Here is a 17974-nt window from a genome sequence, read left to right on the forward strand (position 1 = left end):
GTCGTAACAAAGGGGGAGAAGGGGTATAATGTAGGAGTATTCTAGTGAGAGAGGATTGTGGAGGGGACTATATAAATCCAAACGCATCACTCCTATATTAACTTTTTTATGTAACCTCCCTCTCTCTCTCTCTCTCTCTCTCTCTCTACATTCCTTGAACTCCCATTTCCTTTTCCCTTTCCACTCTCCCTTTTGCTAGTTCTACCCCCTTTCTCTAAATTAGCCCTCTTTAGTTTCCACGTTGGTATTAACCACGCTTCTCGCACCTTTGCTTCCCAGATCTCTCCTGTAAACCTTCATCCTGAATGTGACCACACGTCATAGCTCGCATCAAGCAAAAGAAGACAGACACAAGAATCAGCATGCAACAACAAACACACCCTAGATGCACTTGGGATTTTGCCTAGGGTGGCCCAAAACTAGAAGCAAGGAGTAATCAATGGCTCAACGAATCTTTTATTGCCCTTACAACAAATTGCAAAGGGACTCTTTGATTCTGTGGAGCGTCTCTCATTCTTCAATGGGGCCAGCAATGACTTCGTTTGTGACATATAGCAAGTAGCCCACTTTCATGTTGTGTAACCTCAGTCGTAAAATACAGCAGAGACACTCTCATTTCTTTCCCTCTCTCAACAGAGACACTAGGGCCCAGGACAACAATCCGGCTGGACCCATTTCTACATTACTTTCCTAATTACATGCCACTGAGGGCAACTCTGGAGTCTTCGAAGCACTTGGTCACGCGAACCGCCTCCCAGACTCTGATTAGGCTCCCGTAGCTCTTAGGAAAATAACTCTTCCTAGTACCTGCAACAATTAATTAAAGCGCACCACCATGGCACCCATTAATTGTTAGCGCTCTGAATGCAAACAACACATTGTGGACTAGTTCTAGTCACGGTGGGCGTCCCCACTGAACACATGTGCACACATAACAAATATAAAAATATATATTTATTCTCTAGTTGACCGAAGTCAACACTCTTGATCATAATTAAGGAGCTTTGACCAAGGGTCGAGGCGCCTTAATTATAGCCAAGTCTCTCCAACCGAAGTTGGCACAACTCTCCGACCGAAGTTGGCACATCTTGGTTAACCGTGGTTAACCCTCTTGGCGCATGCCAAGTCTCGTTGACCAAAGTCAACACTCTCTAACCGTAGTCAGCTCTGTAATTCTCTGCTTAACCGTAGTTAACCCTCTTGGTCAACTCTCCCCAACCGAAGTCAGGTTTACTTGACCAAAGTCAAGTATCTTTGACCGTAGTCAATTCTTTGACCATTAAAAGAACTCCATGAAATTAACACATATAAAACTCTTTAATTATGATCAAATAAATGATCAACTGTACTTTGACTTAGGATATTTTTATTGGTAAGCTTCTATTCAGTTGACCTCAACTGAAAAGCTTCCTTATAAACATCCAAAAGCTGTCAATGATCGGATAACATGTCTTCGTCCATCCACTTGGCATCTAATGCCGTATAATTCTTGAATTTTACAAGATACCTGTAAAATTCCTTGCCTTGAGGGCCTTTGCGTACAGTATGGTACACAATTTGCTCTGGCTGAAGGACCTCCTATAGCTCATCCACTTCTGGTGGATCCTCTGATACTGGCTCTGTAGGCTCTGGCCCCTGGAATTTCTTTAGAAGACTCACATGGAATGCATTGTGAATCCTCCAATGCTCTGGCAATGATAACCTGTATGCAACCTCATTTATTCTTTCTGTAACCCTGAAAGGGCCATAGTATCTGGGAGATAACTTTGCATACACTTTCTGTTTGCCTTTAAACTTGCGGAGCCTAGCTTTTTCAAACTTCAAAAGTACCCAATCCCCTTCCTTGAGATCTAACTGTCTCCTATGCTTATCTTCAACTCTTTTATGTTTCTCTTGAGACCTTTCGATTGCTGTCCGGACTTGGCTGTAAGCTGTCTGGAGGTCTCTCACAAATTGATCAGCTGCAAATATTTCATCCTTGGTCCTCACGATAGGTGGCAGAATCATTTTCCCATAAATGACCTCAAAGGGGGCTTTCCCTGTAGAGCTGTGTACTTTATTATTGTAAGCAAACTCTACCAATGCTAGGTACTTTTCCCAGTCTGAACCTTGGTCACCCACCTAGCATTTCAGCATATCCAATGCTGTAAAATTTGCTACTTCACTTATCTGTCTGGGGATGGAAAGAAGATTCGTCCCCATGTTATTAAATAAAGCTCTCCAAAATAGATTGGTCATTCTGGGATCTCGATCACTAACAATGGACTTAGGCATACCATGATGCTTAAAGATCTGTGCCATGAAAAGCTTAGCCATATGATCTACCTTTATGGTTTTGCGAACCGGAATGAAATGAGCTTGCTTGCTGAATCTATCAATGATAGTCCAAATCCCATCATTCCCTGACTTTGATCTTGGCAAATCAAAAATAAAGTCCATTGTAATACTTTCCCATGGTGCCTGAGGCACGGGAAGAGGCATAAGTAGGCTAGGTGCCTTCCGTCTATCATACTTCACTTTCTGACACGTAAGGCATTCAGTAACAAACTGATGTATATCTTTCCGCATCCCTGGCCAAAAGAAATACCTCTCTAGTGCTAGAGTTGTTGCTGTAATCCCTCTATGTCCAGCATAGGGAGGTGCATGGCATTCCTCCAAAATCTTTTTCCTCATCTCCTGGGTGATGCATAGGCAATCATCTTTCATTAGATACCCATCTTTCAAGGAATAGTGACTGGTGGATTGCCCCTCTTGCATTTGCTGTAAAATCTCACCAAAATCTGCATCACTAGCATATTGCTCCCTCATGCCTTCTAGATCCTGATGATAAGCAATAGTCACATTCTTGACCTAGGGTCTTCGGGACAAGGCATCTGCCACTCTGTTCCGAATTCCTGGGGTATGGACAATCTGAAAATGATACATTGACAGCATGTTTGCCCATTTCATATGCTTCTCGGAAAGCTTAGTCTGAGTCAAAAAGTATCTCAGACTTTGGTGATCTATTTTAACAGTAAAATCTGCACCCAAAAGATAGTGCTTCCATGTATGGATGGCATGAATTACAGCCAATAACTCTTTCTCATAGATTCCCAGATATCTTTCTGCATCCCGGAGTCTCTTGCTCTCATAAGCCACTACATGACCATTCTGATGCAATGCAGCCCCAACACATTCCCCACAAGCATCACAATCCACATCAAATGGTTGATACAAATCTGGAACGATTAAGATTGGCTCTGTAGTCAGTCTCTTCTTGAGTGTGGTGAAGGCTGTCTTTTAAGGAATTCCCCATCTGAAAGCTGCATTTTTCTTAGTAGGATCGTGGAGTGGAGCGGCTATATCCGCAAAATGCCAGATAAACCTTCTGTACTAAGAACACACGCCTAGGAAACTTCGAACTTCATGCACAGTTTTCAGCTTTGGCCATTCCTGAATGGCACGGATCTTTGCTGGATCCATCTGTATCCCATTCTTGGATATTATATGCCCCAGATAATGGATTTCTTCCAGGAAGAATTCACTTTTCTTGCTGTTTGCATAGAGCTGATGATTTCTCAGCTCTTGAAACACTATAGCAAGATGTTCCTTGTGCTCTTCTTCGGACTTAGAAAAGACAATTATGTCATCGAAGAAGGTACCAATGAACTGTCTGTAGGGTCGGAAGATACGATCCATCATCCTATTGAAGGTAGCTGGGGCATTGGTCAATCCAAAAGGCATCACCAGATATTCATACAACCCAAAAGTAGTGCCGAACGCTGTCTTGTGCACATCCTGAGGCTGTATCCTCACTTGGTGATAGCCACTCTTTAAGTCTATCCTGCTGAAAACTGAAGCTCCATTTAACTGATCCAGCACATCATCAATGCGCGGAATAGGAAATCTATTCTTGATGGTCATTTTGTTCAGGGTGCGGTAATCGACGCACATACGAAATGAGCCATCTTTCTTCTGTACTAGCAGTACAGGGGAACAAAAAGGAGAACTGGGCTAAATCAACCCCTTGGACAACAAGTCCTGCACCTAAGTCATAATCTCTTCTCGTTGAATTGCACTAACTCTGTATGGGGGCCTATTGGGTGGCTCGCTTCCAGGAATGAGTTCTATGCCATGATCCTCAGGTCTCTCAGGGGATAGCTCCCCTGTCAAAGCGTCAAAAAAACAATCTTTAAAATTTTCAATAAACTCAAATTTATTCTGATCTGCCTCACTTGTTTCAGCATACATTTCCACATCTCTCTCTTTTACAAAAATCATGTAAGCTGAAACTGCAGACTTTATTTCTTTTCCAACAGAACTATTTGATACAATGGAAATAGTTTCCCCTCTATTCCTACCAACCACACGATATTCTTTGCCCCTATGTACAAACTCCAGCACTCTTTCAAGAAGAGTCAACTTCACTGCCTTGCGATGAAACCAAGGCATACCCAAGACTACATCATGATGTTTCAGTGGAGAAATGAAGAAGTCTTCCTGATCCACATAACTCTGTATATGAAGACGGAGCTTCCCTATCAAGGGAGTGACTGGCACAGGATTTCCACAGAACATCTGATCGGCATCCAAAGCCCTGCCCAACTCCTCCTTCTTTAATCCCATCCTCAGGGCTAGGTCCTCTGATATGAAATTATCAGTAGCCCCTGGATCAAATAAAATTAGCGCTTGCTGGTCTCTGACGTTGCCCCATGATAGCAGCAATTCTCGTTCTTCTGGGTTTGAAACATGACCCAGTATGTCAAGAATTCCTCCTGTCATTGGCTTTTGCGGTCCCCGTGGCTTCTCTGCCTCTTTTTTCTTCAAAGTTGAAGGCTTTTCTGGGCACTAAGCAGCCACATGCCCCTCTTTGCATTTCCCATCTCTGCGAAACTCAACTATCTGTTCAAGAGTGAATGGGGATTTGCCTTTATAAGTTTTTGAAAACTGAGTACCCCTCGGCTTCTGAGGCTGAAACCCTTTCTTTTCAACCTTGGGATACTCTTTCTTTTCTGATTTTGAAAAATCAGTTTTCTTTCTTTCAGCACGTCCTGCATGCAAGGATAGTACTGTAGATGGATCTTGTAACGGCACAAGACTAGCTACTGAAGCTGAATGCATAAGGTCTTGAATGTTCTTTGCCCCCAAAGCATTCACTACTGCCTGGATTCTTGGACTGTGACCTGCTCTGTACTTTCTCATTTGGGTTCCTTTGGAGATCTTTTTGAAAGGTGCAACCTACATCACTGTATCTCTTGCATCCATATGCAAACTGTCCCAATCTTGAAGAACATGATCTCTAAACTGTTTAGGCATAAACTGCTGGTAGAAGGCTTTCTTGAAGTCCTTCCACTTCTTTGGGGCTGACCCATCTGTGGTCTGTGCACTCCACCATGCACTAGCTGTCGCTGTCAAGTGCAAACTAACTTGGAGGATTCTGAAAACTTTTCTGTACCGAATGCAACATCAAACTACCTGATAAACTGCAATGCTTTGTCTGTATGACCATATTGTCCATTGTAGGTCATAAACTTGACAAATTTACCTCCCTCTTTGAATTCCTTGGTCTCTCTGGAAGACTTTCTCTTCCTAGACTTCTTGTGTTTCTTTCTTTTCCTAGATGGTTTATCTGATAAAGAAGAAGATACAGAAGTCGAGCTCGAGGTAGACGGTGAAGAACTAGGAGATCGGTGATGATGCCTCGATCTCTTCCTGCTATGAGACCCCGTCCCCTATGAGATCTCTCTCTCTGGCTGTACATGAGAGTGTGCCTTTGGCATTGGCACATCATAGGCTGCATTAGGCATATTTTCTACTTGAAACAAATGCTGAGCTCTTGGATCCCTTCTGAAATTTTCCATCTCCTGCATACGTGTGCGTACGTACCATCTGCTCAAACTCTTGCTGAGTTTGTTGCACACTTCTCTGTCTTGGATGTGCATCCCTATCTTGTGAATCCCTCTGGATAGGTGATTGAGCCATTTTCCTTCAACTTGTCTGAGATCTGCAAGTTTCTCACACACACTGTGTATGCAACTGATGCACACTGTCTTTGCTTTTCAAAGGGAAAAATTACCTCAACAAGAGGTGTCTTGCATTCACAATCTATGCCAGTACCGGGCTGTCAACTTAAGGCATATACCCACAAAGTTGCCAAGGCATCAATAACTATATTGCCCCTTTTCTGGCTGTTGCAATAAGCATTCAGAATGCATCTGACTCATCTTTTGCTAAGCACAAAGGCATGCATATTCTTTTTCTGCAAATCTCTAATTTTACTGTGTTTCTGCTGCTTTTCTGACAGTAAATACTCTCTCAGATAGGTGAAAACTGCTAGCAAAAACAGTCTCTGCAACTTTCTTTTTTTTTTTTTAACAATAACCAGAGGGAGTAACTGGCTGGTTACTCTAACCAGACTGACTGGTTCTGGTCTGGTTAGTCTGCAACTAGACTAACTGGACTGGTCACAGTCTGGTTACAGTGACCAGAGTGGTCTGGTTGAGTCCATCAATTTGCTGGAGAGGTTTTACCATTCATGGTCACAGAATCTCGTTCCATCACCGTTCACCAACCGACACCCTGCACTTGCCAACCATCAGTGCCTGCATGGGAATGTCTCTTTGGGGTCATCAGCGCAGAATTTCCTTCACAAAACCTCCACACTACTAGACACTCCAAACAACGTGGAAAGGTCTCTGCAGGTCCTTTTGGTCATTCAGCATCGTGAGACCACCCGGAGATGCACGCCAAGGTAAGCGTCACGTGAAGAATTTACTTCACGGAGAGGCATGTTGCTGCGTGGAGATCTCCGTCGTCCAGCTCTTCATTAGATGCACAAGTCTCTAGTGAAGGCGTGTCTACACCTTCACAACGCTTGACCACATATTCGCACCCCCAAATCTCTACCTGCGACACAATTTCCTGTGGAATATTTTCTTTTTGCACGCAGCCCGTACTTGATCGTCACACAGGAATTGTTTTCTCTGATCGTGATTGCCATAGAAGGTAATTCATGCCTTGCTCTGATACCAATGTAACCTCAGTCGTAAAATACAGCAGAGACACTCTCATTTCTTTCCCTCTCTCCCTCTCTCAACAAAGACACTAGGGCCCAAGACAACAGTCGGGCTGGACCCCCCCGAAGGATTTTATTACTTGAGAGAAAATGAAGTACATAGTTCAGCGTAGAGCTGTACATACATCCAAAATCCAAAACGTGAATGAATGAATCATTACATGAGCTCTCAGGCTCCCTTTCTTGGCAACAAGCCACTTGTCAATTTCTACATTACTTTCCTAATTACATGCCACTAAGGGAAACTCTGGAGTCTTCGAAGCACTTGGTCACGCGAACCGCCTCCCAGACTCTGATTAGGCTCCCGTAGCGCTTAGGAAAATAACTCTTCCTAGTACCTGCAACAATTAATTAAAGCGCACCACCATGGCACCCATTAATTGTTAGCGCTTTGCATGCAAACAACACATTGTGGACTAGTTCTAGTCACGGTGGGCGTCCCCACTGAACACATGTGCACACATAACAAATATAAAAATATATATTTATTCTCTAGTTGACCGAAGTCAACGCTCTTGATCATAATTAAGAAGCTTTGACCAAGGGTCGAGGCGCCTTAACTATAGCCAAGTCTCTCCAACCGAAGTTGGCACAACTCTCCAACCGAAGTTGGCACATCTTGGTTAACCGTGGTTAACCCTCTTGGCGCATGCCAAGTCTCGTTGACCGAAGTCAACACTCTCTGACCGTAGTCAGCTATGTAGTTCTCTTGTTAACCGTAGTTAACCCTCTTGGTAATAAACCAAGTCTCCCCAACCGAAGTCAAGTTTACATGACCAGAGTCAAGTATCTTTGACCGTAGTCAATTCTTTGACCATTAAAGGAACTCTTTGACCACAATTAACACATATAAAACTCTTTAATTATGATCAAATAAATGGTCAACTGTACTTTGACTTAGGATATTTACATTGTGGTAACATGTTGTGTGTCCAGAGCTCGACAACTACTATGTTGCATCCTAGGAGGACAAAAATCTCGGACATAAGACGATCTTCCACAGTTCACACAGAGCATGGTACCTGTGGCGAGGAGAGCAAGGGGGCAGCGGGGAACTGCCTACAATCTCACAGAGACGCTCAGCTCCGAGGCAAGAAAGCCTTCATGCAAGCTGAACCAAAGGCAAGCCACCACCACGACTAAATGGATCACAGGTCCACTCTTCTCACACCTTGGCCAGTATTTGGGCTCATACCATTCACACTTTGATGGCCAGTTCGGCAAGCATGCATAGATCCTCTCAGGCAACCTCTGCCAGGAGGGTTCTATTCCTTACAGAATGGAGGGGCTCCCCCTTTTTCTCAGAGACTACAGCAAGGTTGAGGGTGGCATTTTCAGCCTCAACCTTGGTTTCTTTTCAGCTCATTTTGAGTTTTTATTTACGCCTCTAGAGTGTTTATTTTCCTCATGCCCAGCATGATGTATTCCGCTTCGAGCCTACTCACGCGGGTTTCTTTCATACTTAATTAAAGTCTTTTTCATGTTTAAAAAAAAGAAAGTGGATTACTCAGCTTGGAGGTGCCCATCATATACACAAGGTTCACGGGGACAGCCAACTTAGCATGATCATAGAGCTCTATGATGATGGGGAGTTGGTGGATGCTCCTGAGATCCTTGATATTGCTCCCGAGCAGGAAAATTTCTAGATGCTAGAATTGGGAGTGGTTCTGTGTCTCCCTTTAATCAAGGCGGTACTACTCAGCTTGGAGGGCACATGCCCATCACATACACAAGGTTCAGCCCAACTAGGTTAGCCATGTCGTACTCCTAGAGTTGCTTTTGTTGAGCATCATGCAGCTATGCCATTCCATGCACGAAATGATGATGATGATGGAAATGCCCCTTTAGATTAGCCAGTACTTACTCAATATCTTTTGATGCATTCATGGGTACCAAGAACGCCGAGACACTCAGATTGAAAGGGGACATTCAGGGCAGGACTGTTCATATAGTTGTCGACAGCAAGAGTGCACACAGTTTCATCAACACCACGACCTTGTAGAAGGTGGGGCTTGTTGCCACAGAGATTGACCATGGGCTGAGAGCTGAAGTTGCTAATGGACAGCAAAAGATTAGCAAGCGCCAGGATGCACAGATCCAACTCTCTCATGATTATGAATTTGCAGAAGATCTATTGCATTAGACATGGGTCCAATTGACATTTTCTTAGGATGTGATTGGATGAAATCCCTAGGGGAGTTCAGTATTGACTTGAATGCCATGAATCTCCCCTTTGCACATAAGGACACAATAGTGGTTCTGCAGGGTTTGACAGCCCCAAAAATGCAGATTATTTCAACAAGGCAAGGCAGTTGGCGCGATAGCTCAATAAAGAGCATGCCATTTATGCATTGCATGTGCACGTGACTCAAAACGGGAAGCATCCCAGGTTTTAAAAATGTGGAAATGCAGCATCTGCTCTCAGATTTTGCTGATAGACCATGTCAGTTACCTCCAAAGAGAGGAGTTGTTCATGCCATAGTTTTGGAGCCTAGCAATAAACCAATAAACAAGGCTCCATACCATCTCTCTAAAGTGTAGTAGTAAGTGTCATGTGCACGGATCGGTATCCGACGTGTACTGGGTACACAAGACTAGCTCAGGTAGCCTGGGGAGGCTTAGAGCTAGGCAGGCTTGATTCTCGGGTTGAGTAGCAAGGGTACGAACCAGTTAGAGGTCTTCACTATTTTTGGCGCTTGGGGCCCGAGTCTATATAAGGGGCCCAAAGGTTCAGTTCTCAGAGAGCCGATGGGAGCAAGTCTCGTTCCCAGGTGCTAGGTCTGATCCTAGATTGAGTCGCGGACGCACGCCTGCATCATAGCGTAGCCCAAGGCCTAGCAGCAGATCCCAGGCTTCACAGCGCCACCTGGTGGTATGGGACACCAGGCTGGTTAGGATCTGGTTGGGAGTTCGTGCCAGTAGCTCAGCTCGTGGCTCGGAGGGGACGTCTCATGATTCGGGATCACATCCCGTAGATGTCATGGTTGGGTGGTGAGCAGCCTGCTCAGTTTCCTCATGTTGGTGTGTTCTTGTGTTTGCTTGCAGATCAGAGGTTTCAGGAGTGCTGGGACGTGTCAATTGGTATCAGAGCCAACTCCTGAGGTAGGAACTTCTGTTCCAAGAATTTTGGACGATTTTCTTCTCCAGGTATGCCCTGATTTCGAAATTCATGTTTATTACCCTGCAAGTGCCTTATGGTTCATGGTTAAGGGTGGCGGTTAGATGGGGGAAAGAAGGAAGGAGAGACAGAGAGAAAGGGTGAATTCGCAAGAAGTAAAGTGGAGAAGAAGAGAGGCCATGAGAAAGGACGTCTGTAAGGGGAAGAGCTTGGGAGCAGTTCGTTAGTTGTAGGAGTTGGCGCATGAAAGAAGTAGGAGCGAGTTTCAAAATAAAAGCAGAGAGCAAGGACGTGATGGAAGGCCGTGGGCAACCTTCAGGATGAGAGTTAGGGAGCGGGTATTGATGGCTGGAGTGAGGATGGAGGTGCACAGCAGATGACAGTCTCGAGGGACTGGCTGGGATGCGAATCAGGCAGGGGAAAGCTGCGTCCAAATTAGGCTTGGAAAGCTTTAAAAAAGCAAAAAAGCCCTACCAAAAGTAGGGGTCTGTTTTATTTTTGGCCTGCAGGCTGCTATAAGCCTGCAGTGAGGCGCTCTTTGCTCAGGCAGCCATCTCGCCTGCTCTAGTTCGCAGTCCATGAGTGCGCATAGCCAACCCTCCACCCACCCTCACCTAGTCCCACCCGTTAGCTCAGGCTGCTATCTCGCACTTCTAAGTTCGGAACAGCCCTTCTCTCCTACCCTTCTAGTTCGCCACCTTGCTGCTCCTCTGCTTCAACACTCTCCCCTCTAACGAAATCTCCAGGCAGATCGTTGTTTGCTGCCTGCTTTGGGATTTCGTTTTCTCTGCTGCCCCCTCCTTTCCTCACGACTCTCTCTCCTTTCCCTTTGGCCTTCAGAGCTCCTTCACTCCACATTCTTTATGGCTGATTCTGTAGACCCTGAGCTTGCGATGGGAGACCAGGATATGAACTACCATGCGGAGGATGACCAGGGTCTCTACGATGATCTGATTACGAAGAAAGCCTTCAGTGAATTCACCACTGCTCTTGATGGAAAGTTTGAGCGAGTTAACACGAATCAAAAGGGGTTGACACAGCAACTCCAAGGGATTCAAACTACACTCACACTTTTGACTAGCACTGTCCAGGCGCTCACGCATGTGGATGCCATGGCTTCAGTGTTAGGTCCGAACATCACTCCAGATCCTTTTCCCAGAGACTAGAAGTCTCGTGCCAAGGAGGTTGTTGACACTTGGTTGCACAAGTGGCAAGTACACTTCCAGATTCACCCTTACCCCGATGACAATAAAATACAGCTTGCAGCCGGGTTTATGTCAAGAAAGGCTTTATTGTGGTGGAAGGAACTCCAACCCAAGCCTGTAACATGGAGAGAATTCGAAGGGGTCTTCAGGAAAGAGTTTCTGAAGGAGGAGGAAGATTACGATATCGTAGGCAAGCTCAAAGCCCTCGATATGTCCAAGCTGAATTTGACTTTTGAGGTTTATCTTCAAAGGTTTCGAGATTTGCAGACCAGAGCTACAAAGATGGATCCAATGACCTTATTAGGTTTCTTTGTGGATGATTTGCCTGACTCGTACAAGTTACACATCAAGAACAACAAATGTACCACGTTGCAAGAGGCCATGAATTACGCACGTATTTATGATGATACCATGGCCAGTGCAAAGGGAAGCACAGTTGCCGACACGGGTGGGAAGAACAAGAGGAAGTTCTTCCAGTCTACCACTGGTACCGAGGAGTCCAAGTCTATAGACAACGCCTCCAAGAAACATTTGACTCAGGCGAAGAATGGTCGTGCCCGTTTCCTTCGTACCTTGAAGCTAAAGAAAGAGGGACGTTGCTTCATCTGCGAGGAGCGGGGCCACATTAGGAATGATTGTCCTAAGCGCAAGAACCAGAAGCAAGCTCCAGGCGGGTCCAGGTACCAAAGCTAAGGGAGCTAATCAAGTTTCGATGAGTGGTATTTCTGTAAATGTCCTTACCTGCCCACTTTCTTGTAATTGCACTTTTAATACTTCGTTATTTGGTTCCCATGATCTTTTCCGAGTTTATGGAGAAGTTAGGAACCATTCTTTTTGACCCAAGCAGCTCTCACAACTTTGTTAATTACAAACTTGTGCAGAAGATGGGGCTGTCCACGATACCTAGCGATCACACCTATGAGGTGCAGCTTCCAGCTGGGAAGCAGTTTAAGGATCGCAAGATTGAAGAGCTTTCTATCCGGATTCAAGAATACACAGCGGCTCTTACGTGCTATGTTGTCACCACAATGTAAATATCGTAAGTCAAAGTACAGTTGACCATTTATTTGATCATAATTAAAGAGTTTTATATGTGTTAATTATGGTCAAAGAGTTATTTTAATGGTCAAAGGATTGACTACGGTCAAAGATACTCGACTCTAGTCAAGTAAACCCGACTTCCGTCAAGGAGATTTGGTTTATTACCAAGAGGGTTAACTGCGGTTAACCAGAGAACTACAGAGCTGACTACTGTCAGAGAGTGTTGACTTCGGTCAACAAGACTTGGCATGCGCCAAGAGGGTTAACCCCGGTTAACCAAGATGTGCCAACTTCGGTTGGAGAGACTTGGCTATAATTAAGGCGCCTCGACCCTTGGTCAAAGCTCCTTAATTATAATCAAGAGTGTTGACTCCGGTCAACCAGAGAATATATATATATATATATATATAAATTTGTTTAGATGTGCACATGTGTTTAGTGGGGACGCCCACCGTGACTAGAATTAGTCCACAGTGTGTTATTTGCATGCAAAGCGCTAACAATTAATGGGTGCCATGGTGGTGCGCTTTAATTAATTGTTGCAGGTACTAGGAAGAGTTATTTTTCTTAAGCGCTACGGGAGCCTGACAAGCATCTAGGAGGCGGTTCGTGTGACCAAGTGCTTTGAAGACTCCAGAATGGCCCTTAGTGACATGTAATAGGACTTAGTCTAGATTTTAGACAAGTGGCATGTTCCCAATTTGAAATGAGCTTGAAGCTCTTGTAAGGATTCACGTTTTTGAATTTTAGGATGCACAGCTCTACGCTGAACTGTGTACTCGAATTCTCTCTCATGAATAAAAACCTTCAGGGGGGGTCCAGCCCGACGTTTTGTCCTGGGCCCTAGTGCATCTACAGAGAGAGGGAGTGAGGGAGAGCTTATGAAAGTATAATTGTAGTCTTTTATGAGCGAGTCGGTTATATTGGTATCAGAGCGCAGCTTCGTAGCTTTCTGAAGCTATGACGGTCTGAGAAGATGCCTGCAGCCAAAGGGAAAATTACTGATGCACATGCCTGTGGTGCTTGGGAATTTGCTCAAAAGGAAGGAATAAGATGGCGGCCTGTTCAAAGCTGGGATAAGCAAAGATTTGCAGCCGCTGGTACAACGTCAACAAGATGGGCGACATAGATGCAGCTGTGGAGTTATTCGTTGGCAGAATTGAATTGGGGCAGCAGCGTGATGAAAAAAAAAAAAAGAAGATCCTATGCATCAATTAAGTGCGCCATATTGTTTTCAGTCCTGAATTGAAGGCGGAATCAGTATCACCTAAAGAAATTACGCCGCTTCTATCATTTGTTTGTTAGTTTGGGGGAAGAAGAACAAAGAGACCAGCGGAAATCAGAATTGAGGCAGAATTCCAGAATTGCCCAGAATTGCATCGCTCTTGTTATACCTGCTTGTAATTGGGGATTCGGAGGTAATAAAAGATAGGTGGGCTGTTGTGTGCTACGGCCTGTGATAGGCAGGAGTGTGAAGCCTCACGAAAGAGACCAGCAGCCGTGTGAACGTCAAAGATTTGATACGCAGCTCTTTATGCCTAAAGAGAATTCCGTAACGCTCAAATTACCCAAGGATTTGGAGCTTGTCCTCAAAGACTAAGGTGCAGCTGTTTTGACTCAGAAGAGCATAGAAAGAGGCGTAAAGATTCCTGTGAATAGTCTTGAGCAAGAGTATGCTGATTATGACGGAAATTCCTGCGTAGAGAAGAAATCTCATGTTACGTTGACGGCGCAGGACACGTGGCGCTGACGTGGCAGCCTAGTTGCATGCATGTGCAGGTGCTGACGTGGCAGTACATGTGGCAGCCAGCTCAGCAGATGACGTGGCAAGACACGTGGCAGGCTGATGTGGCTAACCAGTGGTTAAGTTTAACTCTGGTTAGTTAACCCTGGTCAGAGGTCTAGCTAACTTCATCCAACCAGACTAGTTTGGTCACTGTAACCAGACTGTGACTAGTCCAGTTAGTCTAGTTGCAGACTAACCAGACCAGAACCAGTCAGTCTGGTTAAGAGTAACTAGCCAGTTACTCCATCTGGTTACTGTTCTTTCCAAAAAAAAAAAAAAGACAGTTGCAGAGACTATTTCTCCTAGCAGATTTCACCTGCCTGTCAAACTTCTACTGTCAGAAAAGCAGCAGAAAAGCAGAGAAATCAGAGATTTGCAGAAAAATAAAATGCATGCCTTTGTACATTGGGAAGATGAATCAGATGCATTGTGAGTGTCATTTGCAATAGCCAGAAAAGAGGCACACAGTTTTGGGTTTATGCTTTGAATTGATAGCCAGTTACTGGCACAAGTTGTGAATGCAAAACACCTCTTGTTGAGGTATTTTTCTGTTGGAAAAGCAAAGGTAGTTGTTCATCAGTTACCTACACGGTGTGTGAAATTTGCAGATCTCAGAATATGGATCAATCACCTATCCAGTGGGATTCACAAGATAGGGATGTACATCCAAGACAGAGAAGTGTGCCGCAAACTCAACAAGAATTTGAACAGATGGTACACACTCGTATACAAGAGATGGAAAATCTCAAAAGGGATCCAAGGGCTCAGCATTTGTTTCAAGCAGAAGCTATGCCTAATGCAGTATATGACGTGCCAATGCCAGAGGCACACTCTCGTGTACAGCCTGAGAAAGAGAGATCTCATAGGGGACGGTCCCAGAGCAAAAGGAGATCGAGGCATCATCACCGATCTCCTAGTCCATCACCGTCTACCTCGAGTTCGACTTCTGTGTCTTCTTCTTCCTTATGAGATAAACCATCCAGGAAAAGAAAGAAACACAAGAAGTCTAGGAAGAGAAAGTCTTCCAAAGAGACCAAGGAATTTAAAGAGGGAGGAAAATCTGTCAAGTTTATGACCTACAATGGACAGTATGGTCATACAGACAAAGCATTGCAGTTCATCAAGCAGTTTGATGCTGCATTCGGTACAGAAAAATTTTCAGAATCCTCCAAGTTAAGAATAGTCATTGACAGCAACACCTAGTGCATGGTGGAGTGCACAGACCACCGATGGGTCAGCCCCAAGGAAGTGGAAGGACTTCAAGAAAGCATTCTACCAACAGTTTATGCCTAAACAGTTTAGAGACCATGTTCTTCAAGATTGGGACAGCTTGCATATGGATGCAGGAGATACAGTGGATGTGTACAACCAAAAGTTTTGGGATGCTTATTTACAGGTTGCACCTTTCAAAAAGACCTCCAAAGGGACCCAAATGAGAAAGTACAGAGCAGGTCTCACTCCAAAAATTCAGGCAGTAGTGAATGCTTTGGGGGCAAAGAACATTCAAGACCTTATGCATTCAGCTTCAGTAGCTAGTCTTGTGCCGTTACAAGATCCATCTACGGTGCCATCCTTGCATGCAGGACGTGCTGATAAAAAGAAAACTGTTTTTCAAAATCAGAAAAGAAAGAGTATCCCAAGGCTGAAAAGAAAGGGTTTCAGCCTCAGAAGCCGAGGGGTACTCAGTTTTCAAAGACTTATAAGGGCAAATCTCTATTCACCCCTGAACAGATAGCGGAATTCCGTAGAGATGGGAAATGCTTCAGGTGCGACAAAGAGGGGCATGTGGCTGCCCAGTGCCCAGAAAAGCCTTCAACTTCGAAGGGAAAGAGGCAGAGAAGCCACGAGGACCGCAAAAGCCAATGGCGGGGGGAATTCCTGATATACTGGGTCATGCTTCAAACCCAGAAGAACGAGAATTGCTGCTATCATGGGGCAAAGTTAGAGACCAGCAAGCGCTAATTTTATTTGATCCAGGGGCTACTGATAATTTCATATCAGAGGATCTAGCCCTGAGGCTGGGAATAAAGACGGAGGAGTTGGGCAGGGCTTTGGATGCCGATCAGATATTCTGTGGGAATCCTGTGCCGGTTACTCCCTTGATAGGGAAGCTCTGTCTTCATGTTCAGAGTTATGTGGATCAGGAAGACTTCTTCATTTCTCCACTGAAACATCATGATGTAGTCTTGGGAATGCCTTGGTTTCATCGCAAGGCAGTGAAGTTGACTCTTCCTGAAGAATGCTGGAGTTTGTGCATAGGGGGAAAAATCAACGTTTAGTTGCCAGGAATAAAGGGGACACTATCCCCATTGAATCTGATGTTACATGTGGTAAAGCAATAAAGTCTGCAATTTCTGCGTACATGGTTTTTGTAAAAGAAAAAGAGAATGATATGCATGCTGAAATAAATGATGCAGACAAAGATAAGTTTCAATTTCTTGTAAACTTTAAAGATTGCTTTTCTGATGCTTTGCTAGGGGAGTTACCCCCAGAGAGACCAGAAGATCATCAGATAGAGTTAATGCCTGGTAGTGAGCCACCAAACAGACCACCTTATAGAGTCAGTGCGACTCAGAGAGAGGAGATTATGGCTCAGGTACAGGATTTGCTGTCCAAAGGGTTGATTCAGCCCAGCTCGTCTCCTTTTTGTTCCCCTGTACTGTTAGTACAGAAGAAAGATGGTTCATTCCGTATGTGCGTCGATTATCGCGCACTGAACAAAATGACCACCAAGAATAGATTCCCTATTCCGCGCATTGATGATGTCCAGGATCAGTTAAATGGAGCTTCAGTTTTCAGCAGGATAGACTTAAAGAGTGGCTATCACCAAGTGAGGATACAGCCTCAGGATGTGCACAAGACAGCATTCCGCACTACATTCGGGTTGTATGAATACTTAGTAATGCCTTTTGGGTTGACAAATGCTCCAGCCACATTCAATAGAATGATGGATCGCATCTTCCGAAAGTACCGGCATTTTACGGGTACTTTCTTTTATGATATCTTAGTCTTTTCTAAGACAGAAGAAGAGCACAGAGAACATCTTGCTATAGTGTTTCAAGAGCTGAGAAATCATCAGCTCTACGCAAACAGCAAGAAAAGTGAATTCTTCTTGGAAGAAATCCACTATCTGGGGCATATAATATCCAAGAATGGGATACAAATGCATCCAGCGAAGATCCGTGCCATTCAGGAATGGCCGAAGCTGAAAACTGTGCATGAAGTTCGAAGTTTCCTAGGCCTGTGTTCTTACTACAGAAGGTTTATCAGACATTTTGCTGATATCGCAGCTCCAATACATGACCTTACTAAGAAAATGCAGCCTTCACATGGGAAATATCACAAAAGAAAGCATTCAATACACTCAAGGAGAAGTTGACTACAGAGCCTATTCTTGTAGTCCCGGATCTTCATCAATCTTTTGATGTTGATTGCGATGCTTGTGGAGAATGTGTTGGGGCTGCATTGCATCAGAATGGTCATGCAGTGGCCTATGAAAGCAGGAGACTTCGGGATGCAGAAAGATATCTAGGAATCTATGAGAAAGAGTTATTGGCTGTAATTCATGCCATCCATACATGGAAGCACTATCTTTTGGGTGCAGATTTTACTGTTAAGACAGATCACCAAAGTCTGAGATACTTTTTGACTCAGACCAAGCTTTCCGAGAAGCATATGAAAAGGGCAAACATGCTGTCAATGTATCATTTTCAGATTATCCATACCCCACGAATTCGAAACAGAGTGGCAGATGCCGTATCCCGGAGACC

At 44.5% G+C, this 17974-nt stretch overlaps 1 protein-coding gene across 2 annotated transcripts in view; it reads right to left on the minus strand.

The window, feature by feature from the left end:
* LOC147890982 (argininosuccinate synthase, chloroplastic-like) overlaps positions 1–17974 on the minus strand; it is a 155230-nt gene that overhangs the window by 78953 nt on the left and 58303 nt on the right. The gene's annotated exons all lie outside the window — the stretch shown is intronic.

The sequence above is a fragment of the Dipteris shenzhenensis genome, chromosome 18, assembly GCF_047967505.1.
Source record: "Dipteris shenzhenensis isolate YYH24624 ecotype China chromosome 18, Dip_SZ_1.0, whole genome shotgun sequence".
NCBI lineage: Eukaryota > Viridiplantae > Streptophyta > Polypodiopsida > Gleicheniales > Dipteridaceae > Dipteris > Dipteris shenzhenensis.